The following is a 9,706-nucleotide window of genomic DNA, read 5'->3' on the forward strand; positions in this document are numbered from 1 at the left end:
AGGGGTGCCAAAAGTATACACATTTGTCAAAAAAGCAGGAAATATGATGACGGGAGTTTTGAGGGAGTAGTAGACAAAGATCCAGGAAGTCAGGCCAAGAGTGAAGCCTGAGAAAGAATTATTTTTACACCAAGCACGCAGTCAGGCTGGAATAACCCACCCAGGGCAGCCACGAAAGCTTTCAATCACTGCAGAAAATGTAGGGAAGGGTGTAGTTGTATAGCTAGTTTGACCTCCCTTCCTGGCTTCCCCACCCACAATATTTGGTGGTACTGCGCGGCTCAATAAAATGAGAAAAATGGAATGGTGTGTACATTTCCTGCCTTTCTATCCAAAGTGACAGAGGTAGCAAGGGATGGGTGTTCAGGGATGGTTCAGATTTTAGTGCAAACCTACTTAATTTGCACTTTTGAACACAATATGCAAACCAAAACTGAACTATATTGCTCTGAATTTTGGGACCAGGTCTCCAACTAAATAATGTATATATTTTAGAAAGAAGAGTGCATAAAATGCATATATTGCAGGAAATAACACACAAAATGCATTAGTGAAAACTGTTAGCAGTGCCTACTACAGTGTATAATACTGGCATGTCTAAATTATTTTATTCCCGACCTCCACATCTTTCTCTCCCCCTCCATTCCTTATCATTTTTTAAAAGTTTTTCTTAAGGTATACACAACTAGTAACAAAGGGATGAAAAGTGAAATGTTTGTAAATCCAAAATATTGATGGTTTAAAAACTACTGTATTATTTACCTGTATTCCCCAGTTTAAACATCATAAGACATTATGTATCATGTTGTAATTGTTAATGCTCTGGTTTTCTCCAACAACTCTGTCTACAAATCCAAATCTTGTTTTCAATTATATTTTACATTTTCTTCTATTATTGTTCTTTTACTCAGTCGTTGTAAGCTATATGATACTATGTGACCAAATTAGTATTTCTAGGCAACAATTTGTATTTTTGATAATGAAAACCAATAAAAAAACAAATAAGTAAACTATCTGTGGCATTTCAAACTGTGGAGGATATTGGGTTTTTTGTTTTGTTACTATGTTATGTATTTTTGTGTTTTTATATTGTAAACCACCCTGTGATCCCCAGATGAGTGGTTGTGCAAAATTTAATAGATAAAACAAAATATTCATTTAATTTAAAAATAGGAGAAACTGTTTGTAAACTGTGTGTCAGGCAAAATTGCATACAAAAATGTGTATATTTGCACGAAGTACACAATTTGCGCAAAAATGCTGATGAATTTTCCTGAGGAAATTTAAAGCAAAACTACAAACTAATGCAGCAATTAGAGCTCTTAATTTAAGACGAGAAAGATAAGGAACTAGAGAGAAATGGAAACTGACAGAATAGTCTGTCCCTTAAGACAGCAATAGGGACAGCATTGAAGGACTCATGGGTTCCCTAGTAATTTAAAATTCTACTGACCAGCCCCATGGATCCTTTGCTGTGGTATCAAAAGGCAACTCCCTGAAACCCCAAAATGTGTCCTTAAAAACAGTGCCCCACACTTCTACATTTTATCCATCTCCACTTTGGCATGTGGCCCCCAGAGGATTGATCTTGGGCCAATATGGCCCTTGATTCAAAAGAGGTTAGCCATCCCTGGTTTACAGACAGTGGCGTAACAAAGGGGGGCGATGGGGGCGGATCACCCAGGTGCCACCCTGGAGGGGGGGGTGACACTTGGCCGAGTGTCACCCCCCACTGGGGAACATTTTTTCCCCCTGTTGCATGAGATTTTTAAACTGTTCTTATATGTTCTTTCAATGCTGATTTCATATCTGAAGTCGGTTTTGTTCTGTAAGCTCTAGGTTTTTTTGCAATTCATGTTTTTCACTTTTTGCCAGAGCCAGAGCCGCGGGGGGGGGGGGGGACAAAAAAAATTCTGCACCGGGTACCACCTGGGCTTGCTACGCCTCTGATTTCAGACGTCTGGCATCCAGATAACTTTCTGTAGCCAAGAAACCAGCTCCACCCCTCTTCCCTATTTATTCCTCAGTCCCAAATGTTGGTAAGAGGGTAATTTTCATTGGACCACTGTCAATGGAAATGGTTAAAATGCTTCTTCCCCCCACCTGCCACATAGCTCATTACTATCTCCCCCCCTCTTGCTGCACTCTAAATCGTGACACCATTGCAATTGGGGAGTTGGGGGAAGAGACACGAAAAACAGATATAAGATTGGAAAAAGAAAGGCTAAAGAGCATAGATTCCAAGTGCAATAGGCCATCTACACTCAGAAACTGTGCCCTCCAAATCATGGGTTAAATTGATGGGTTTTCTGAGCTCTGGATAAATGTAACCTGAGTGGGAAAACATGAGATGAGGATGTTTTGTTTATGATGTCATGCAAATGTTCCATAAAAAGTGAGTAAACAAAGCATAGGTATTTCACAGTAAATGTCCTGTGGTCTTCAGGAGACCATAAACAGCAACCAATAAAAAAATTGAATGATAAGTAACTTAAAACACAATAATATTCTAAAATCATACACAACATACAAACCCCTCCCCCTACGTCAGTTTAAAAGATCTCTGTTTAATGAATGGGACTTTTAAGATACAGTAACAGATTTGAATCACAAAGCTGGTATCCTCCTTTCGCTTGCATTAAGGGGCAGTGGGAAGAACTATTAGTTTTAAGATACCAAACCAAACACATACCCGCTTCTTCACCATACACCTACTACAGCTGCAAAACAAAATATGATTTCGTAACACACTTTCAACTAAAAATGGAAGCATATTTTTTATTGCAGAAGCAGGGGGTTCTAATACCAAATGCTTCTGGGTGAACCATTTCCATAAGGTGAAAAATCTCCCTAGGTAATTTCTGCTGCAATACTGAGTCACTATTAATACAGAAACCTATTGCAGACAACCAGCTTTTCCTGTTCCCTCAACACAAACAGCTTGCATAGTGATCATTCAAGTGCTATGAAGAGTAAGAATCTTCCACCCTAAGTCTAGCCCATATATCAAGAATTCTCCAGCCATGCCATTCAGTTTGCTCTGTTCGGCACTATCTTTTCTAGCCCTGCTTCTCCCCTCGCAAGGGACTTAAATGGACGTGAAAACCAACCGAGCAAGCAGCAATGCCTAGAAACACAATGAAATGGGTTGTCTCCATCTTTGTCAAATTCAAAGCAGACACATTGAAATCAATGCACATGACTAACTTAGGCTCTTTGGCCAGATGGTTAACAAGTCCTGCTAGCACAACAGGGTTTCTCTCCTGCTCCCTTCCTACAGCCTGCAAATTGGCTCAGGGTTTGATAGGAGTGCACACACCAGAACAGAGTGCAGGGGGAGGAGAAGCGGGATTGTTTTGCCAGGCAAGCTGAAACGCTTGCACTGACGGAATTCCTGCTACGCTGAATTCCTGCCCTTATTTTCAATAGGCCTACTCTGAGTTTGACCAACTTTGGATACAACTGAACAGTTCCTATACCATTTAAGAATTGTGTAGAAGAGGAAACTGAGCTGGTTTTCTCATACTTGTGCCACTGCAACATAAGCTGTGCCTTCCTAAAATCCCTCTGCTGTAGAACAACTAAAGGGAGCAGAACATTGTACTTCATTTCATCGTATCAAAGGAGTCTGGCCAGGATGCCGCTTATTTTCACTAACAAGTGATGGAATTAAGGCTAGAAGGCTGCACCCTTGCATTTATCTGAAAAGGGCTCAGTTCCAACCAGCCCAGCACCTGCTTGTATAGTATCTGTTGCTCCACTGCTCCTAATTATACTGTTGGCTACCAAATCCACAATAACTGCCCCATACATCTTGCTGCCTGGATATTTGACCACTTAGGCATAAGCTAGAGACCTCTTTATCTAACGGGACTCATCATTTCTCTCCCAATATACTATCACAGGAAAATTGGACTACACAAAATTGATCATGTATAGCAGCCTTCCCCAACCTAGTGCCCTCCAGATGTTTTGGACTAAAAGTTCCATTAGCCCCTACCAATGATCAGGGAGGATGGGAGTTGTAGTCCTAAGCACTGGGAGGGCACCAGGTTGGGGAAGGCTGCTATATAGTAACAACTCTTACCCATCCCAGCCAAGGGACTTTTCCATCCCAACAGCCTTGAAAGCTGTTCGTATCAGCCAGCCTGTACCAAATCACTCATAGCACATTGTATATGTTTTATTGATTTTATTTTGAATTGTGCTGCAACCTGGGCTCCTATGGGAGGAAGAGCAGGATAGAAATGGAATGAAACAAATGAATATATGAAGAATTCACCCTTTCTTCTTCATGAGACCTACTAGAAGCTATGGATTTGTTTGGATTGGCTTTGAATCACCACCATCTCATATCCCAAAACCTCTAGCTTGCCTTCCAATTTGACTAGGGCACCGTAGGGCAGCCAGATGCAAAGGGCAACAGAACCCCTGCACCTCAGTTGTTGTGCAGAAGCTACAACAGCTCTGCTGAAGAGAGAATTCCAGCAGGTGTTGCTTCTACATGACCCTGTCCTCTTTTTTTAATCTGGCCACCCTGCGGTTGACCCCTTCATATTTAGCTCCATAGCTCCTGCATAACTCTAGCCCACGAGACATTTCCCTCGATGATTCCTCCATTTCAGCCAGTCATTATTGTTCCAACAAGGAGTCATGCAACAAGAGAAGAAAGTAATAAAGCAGTAATAATTATGACAAAACAGATATTCACAATAGCAGTTAAATTTAACTGATTTACTGCACTACTGAGAAGGTGGAAAATTGGCTTGAACTTTAGAAGCTACCAAGGCAAATCCCACCACTGCTAATAGGGCCACTCTATAATGAGAAGTCAGCAGAAAATCAATGTTCTGCAATTAGATTTCCCCTCAAGGGCTGGATCTAAAAATGTTATGCAAACTGCAGGGGAAAATAGGACAAGAAAAGGAGGTGTGTCCTGTACAAAACCACTGCCACAAGGGCAGCCTGTGTCAACCCTCTGGTAAAGACAGAGGGGCCAGACAGGCAGAACCCTAGAGTTTGGTCATATTGCTTGAGCTGCCATTAAGCACAGACCATGGGCGTACCAAGGATCAAAACTAGGGGGGGGGCAAGGGGAGGGGCCAAGGCACGAAAGGGGAGGGGCCACAAAGTGGGCGGGAACGCCGAACTCGCGCTCCGCCGGGCTGTGCCCCTCCCTAGAAGCAGGGCTGGTGGGTGGAGGCGGAGCCCAGCCCAGCGGAGCGCGAGTTCAGCGTTCCCGCCCACCGCGCCGCGCTCCCTGGTTCCCCGCCGCGCTTGGCCTTGCCTGAGGGCGCGCCGGGGAGCTGGAGGGAGGGTGCGGTGCGGCGCGGCGGAAATGGCGAACTCGCGCTCTGCCGGGCTGTGCTCCGCCTCTGCCCACCAGCCCTGCTTCTAGAGTAGGGCAGCTGCCCTAACTTGCCCCGTGGTGGGTACGCCCTTGGCACAGACGCTGAATCTGAAAAGACATATGTTTATGATACCCAACTCCTTCAAGCAGTTGTGGTAAGGCTTAGTTTCCAGACCCTTGATCATCATGGTTGCCCTCTCTGCACACGTTCCAGTTTGTCAATATACTTTGGACACAGTATTCCAGGTGTGGTCTGACCAAGGCAGAATAGGGTGGTACTATTGCTTCCCTTGATCTGGACACTATATTTCTGTTGATACAGCCTAGAAAAGCATTAGCTTTTTTTGCTGCTGCATCACACTGTTGACTCATGTTAAGCTTGTGGTCCACCAAGACACCTAGATCCTTTTCCTATGCACTGCTAGTAAACCAGATGTCCCCCCATCCTATATTTGTGCATCTGGGTCTTCCTGCCTAGGTGCAGAACCATACATTTGTCCCTATTGGAATTCAATTTGTCAGCTTGTGGCCAGTTCTCCAATCTTTTAAATGTACTTTTGAATTCTGATTCTGTCTTCTGCAGGATTAGCTACCCCTCCCAGTTTGGTGTCATCTGCAAATTTGATAAGCATCCCTTCAATTCCTTCATCCAAGTCATTTATAAAGATGTTGAACATTACCTTCACATGACTGTCATTTGGGGTTAATTGGATACTTTATTTCAAACCTGCGAACATCACAATACCCAACCTATTTGGATGATGACTTGCACTCCACTCTCAGAACAAGGCTGATGTGCACTGAAATGAGCAGATAGGATGAGAAAAGTAGTGTCCATTTAAATTCTATTATCTGGGATTTGCTAATACTAATCATAGACAGACTGATCACCTGTGGTTTTCTTAAAGCCCCATGCTGAGAGACACATTTCTCAAATGAACACATCATATTTGAAAAAGGTTTTAGATATCAAAGCTACAAAGCAAACTGGCATAAAAGCTTGCTTTAAAAACCAAGGAGGCAAACATGACCCCTAATAATTATTTAAAATGTAATCATTACATTGGAACAATTATGATGTCAGATGACAAGACAGCTGCCTGGTCCCACCTACCTGTCAAAGTTAGCTGTGAGGTGGGGAGAAAAAGATCTGACCCACCTTCTTGTTATGGCTCACCACTGATTAAAAGCTAGAAAAGATTCATTACTGTGTTATCTATGTGTATCCCAACTAATTATTAGCCATTGCTCATTTTCCCATAAGTATTTCTCAAATGTAGCCAGCTTGGTGGTCATCATCTCATTCAGTCTTCTTTTGCAGACTATGCACTAAGCTTAAGAAATTTATTTGTCAAGGCCATCTGGGAACTTCAAACCTGAGCAGGGATTTGAAGACAGGTTCAACACCCACTTTCATAATTTTATTACCATGGTTTTATCTGTCCAAAGTCTAGACTACTCTGGCTTTCATGATTTCATGTTCATTTTTTAATCTGTCCAAACTCCGCAGGCATGGATCCTTTGAGTGGGATAGCTTTCAGGATTCCATCCCCAATGGTTGCACTTGGATAGAGGCTCACTCTGAGGCTGATCTAATGATTTATTATGTTTAGTATTAACTGAAATTCTGTTGTTGTTTTTTAAAATGAATTTATATTCAACTCTTCAATATAAAAACGTTTCCCGCATAAGTTCCTGTCACGAATTATGAGCAAGTTTTATTGCTTGAATGAGTGATGCAAGATCCAGGGTGAAGAGTCAGACGGTCAAATGCCAGGTAGTCCCTTTCCACATTGCACATCTAACCAACCGATAAAACCACTTGTTTGTCTTATCTTGCCATGTGGTAAGGAACATTTAATGACACATTAGGGGTGATCAAGTGGTGACATAGTCATCTGTATTTACCCTGAGAGAGACCCTTCACATTAAAGCAGTAGCACGATAAGTGCTGCCCAGTAACTTCTTCCCAGGCTGCTGCAGTAATAGTGCCAAAAGTAATCATATGGACTATTCCCAACAAATTTCCTCTCTTCCTCCCAGTTGGGATATAATTGGATGGGTAAGAGCTGCACACCACCCTTACATCATGTAGTTGTGGCTTCCAGACAGTAGCAAGGCAGTGGGCGATGAAGCTATGGGGAAGCAGCTCCCACACTGTTGCAGTAGTATATGGAGGGGGTGGCCCTGAGCTTTGTTTGTAATCAATGTGCAGGTCACTCTGATATATCCTCCCCTCCACACACACTACTGCATTTCACAATCCCAGCAGATTCCAACCTCTTGTTTTATAACAGGTCCTTTTAACCTAAATTAGCAATCGACTGAGACTTCTATGTGGACCATCTTTTCCCCTAGACAATGGAAGAACTAGACCACACTAATACTGTGAAATAGCCTTTGCCAACTTGATGCCCTCCAGATGTTTTGGCTTACGCCTCCCATCAGCCCCACCTGATTTATGTAAATGTTCATAACATTTTGGTAAACTGGAAGCTGGAGCAATTATAACTCTTGTTAATATGGCATTCTATTCACATGACTATAGGGTGTCATGTGGTGAGCACAAAAAACCCAGATATTCACAATGGATCAAATTTCTTAGGACATCTTTACACATTGTACATGGGCACAAATCCCCAAATACATGTCATCAGTGTAATTTTTGAATGACATCCAAATGCATAACTTGTGACTTCTTACAAAATGCGTATGAGCAATTAGCATGAACTGAAAGGGCGTGTGACATTCGTGTATTAAATACAAGTGTGCTGTTAATAAACAATACTCCCTTGCATCTCTTTTGTACTTGGGAACTGGATCCAGAGTACAAAATGTAAAAATTAAGCAATGACCCTCGGCAGAGTAACTTGAAATTTGTGAGTTAGGAAAGAAAGATCTGGTATGGCTCTGTTTACACTTCCAGGCAGTTACTCAGCATGGAAGAGCAGTCCTGCTGCTGCACATTATACAAAATTGCCCTAATTAAAGCCAAGGAACAATTATATCCAAGTGCCCCACTTGTCTGACAACGCAGTGATTAGTTCCCAGGGTTTAATATCCGGCAGCATTTCAGAAAGCTCTAAATTAAGATGACTTGCATTTATTGAGAAGAATTTGTACCAGCATTTTCCATACTTAAGCACGCACACCCACCCCAGGCCACTGCCAAATGTTCAAGTCAATATGATTTCACTAAACTAAAAACAAAACTCAACCAACATTTTCCCATGGTGGTAAGTTTGAGGTCCACTTCACAAAAGTGCAGCCAAGCAGACATAAAAGCAGAGGGAAAACCCAACCAACTTTGGAATAAACTTCGAAGAAGCTGAGCAACTGATAGCATAGCTAGACTTTGTTTTCTAACCCAAGAGTCTTCCTTTGCCAAAACAGCACTCCCTGCTGGACCTTTCCCATTTGGGCAGGGATGTTGTAGTACGCCACAAAATAACATGGAGAAAATCCTGCCCCCCCCCAAAAAATAACTTTTTCCAGAGGTTTTTACCAGCACTCCCTTTCCCAAACACACTCCCTTCCTTAGGCATGGGAAATATTCTTTGGAGGCTCGTCGTCAAACGCTGAGGAGCAGGGCGGGGAAGGAGCGGGGAGAAATTAAAAACAACAGCAATTCACTTACTTTTCCCTCAGAGGCCAGCTAGACTCTCCTAGTTTCCTGGGTCCTCGTAGTTCCTTCCCCACTGAGCGGCTCCCTTCCTCTTAGTCCAGCTTCTCTGCCATTCTGAACTTGGGGCTTCCTGCTCTGCTGTGCTCAGCAAAGGGCTTTTTCCCAGGGGAAATGGTGCCCGGGGCTGAGGTGGGCAAGAGGAAACGACCCTCTCGGTTCCTGACGGCTCCCTCTTCTTCTCGCTCCTCCTCGCCCTCCTTTCTCCCCGTGCAGACCTCGCAGCTCCACTGAGAGCAGGTGGAAGCGCTCCCTCAGCCCAGGCAGAGGAGGAGGGAGAGGTGGAGCCACCGGCCAAAAGCAACAGGTTACTATATAACCAGGAGGCTCCGAGTCGGGGCGCCTCAGAGTTGGGTATCTCTGCTGACACCTGGTGCAACGTTGGAGAACCAGGACTGAACCGCTGCCTGTGGAGACAGACGGCAGCAGAGGGGGCTTTATTTTTGATTCCCTCCGAGACTTCGGCGAGAAAGGAGGTGATTTTGCTTCAGGTTTTCCTCCTTCATCATCTTATCCCCGCCCCCTTTCAGTTTGGGGAAGGGAAATGAGCAACCTGGCGACGCTGTGGGGGGAAACAAACCCACGTTTGTGAAAGGCACAAGCCGCCTCTCACCGAGCTGGCGGCTGCCTGGCAGGCTCGCTCTGTCTGGCGAGATGTTTATCCAGCCAGAATA

The 9,706-nt window shown here is 43.7% G+C and overlaps 1 protein-coding gene across 1 annotated transcript in view; it reads right to left on the minus strand.

The window, feature by feature from the left end:
* Positions 1-9,593, minus strand: part of EPS8L2 (EPS8 like 2) — a 97,315-nt gene extending 87,722 nt beyond the window's left edge. The window contains exon 1 of the mRNA XM_035122136.2: positions 8,988-9,593. The gene's annotated coding sequence lies outside the window, so the exon portion shown is untranslated. The remainder of the gene's footprint in view (positions 1-8,987) is intronic.
* Positions 9,594-9,706: the final 113 nt, after the last annotated feature.

Source organism: Zootoca vivipara, chromosome 1, assembly GCF_963506605.1.
Source record: "Zootoca vivipara chromosome 1, rZooViv1.1, whole genome shotgun sequence".
Classification (NCBI taxonomy): Eukaryota; Metazoa; Chordata; class Lepidosauria; order Squamata; family Lacertidae; genus Zootoca; species Zootoca vivipara.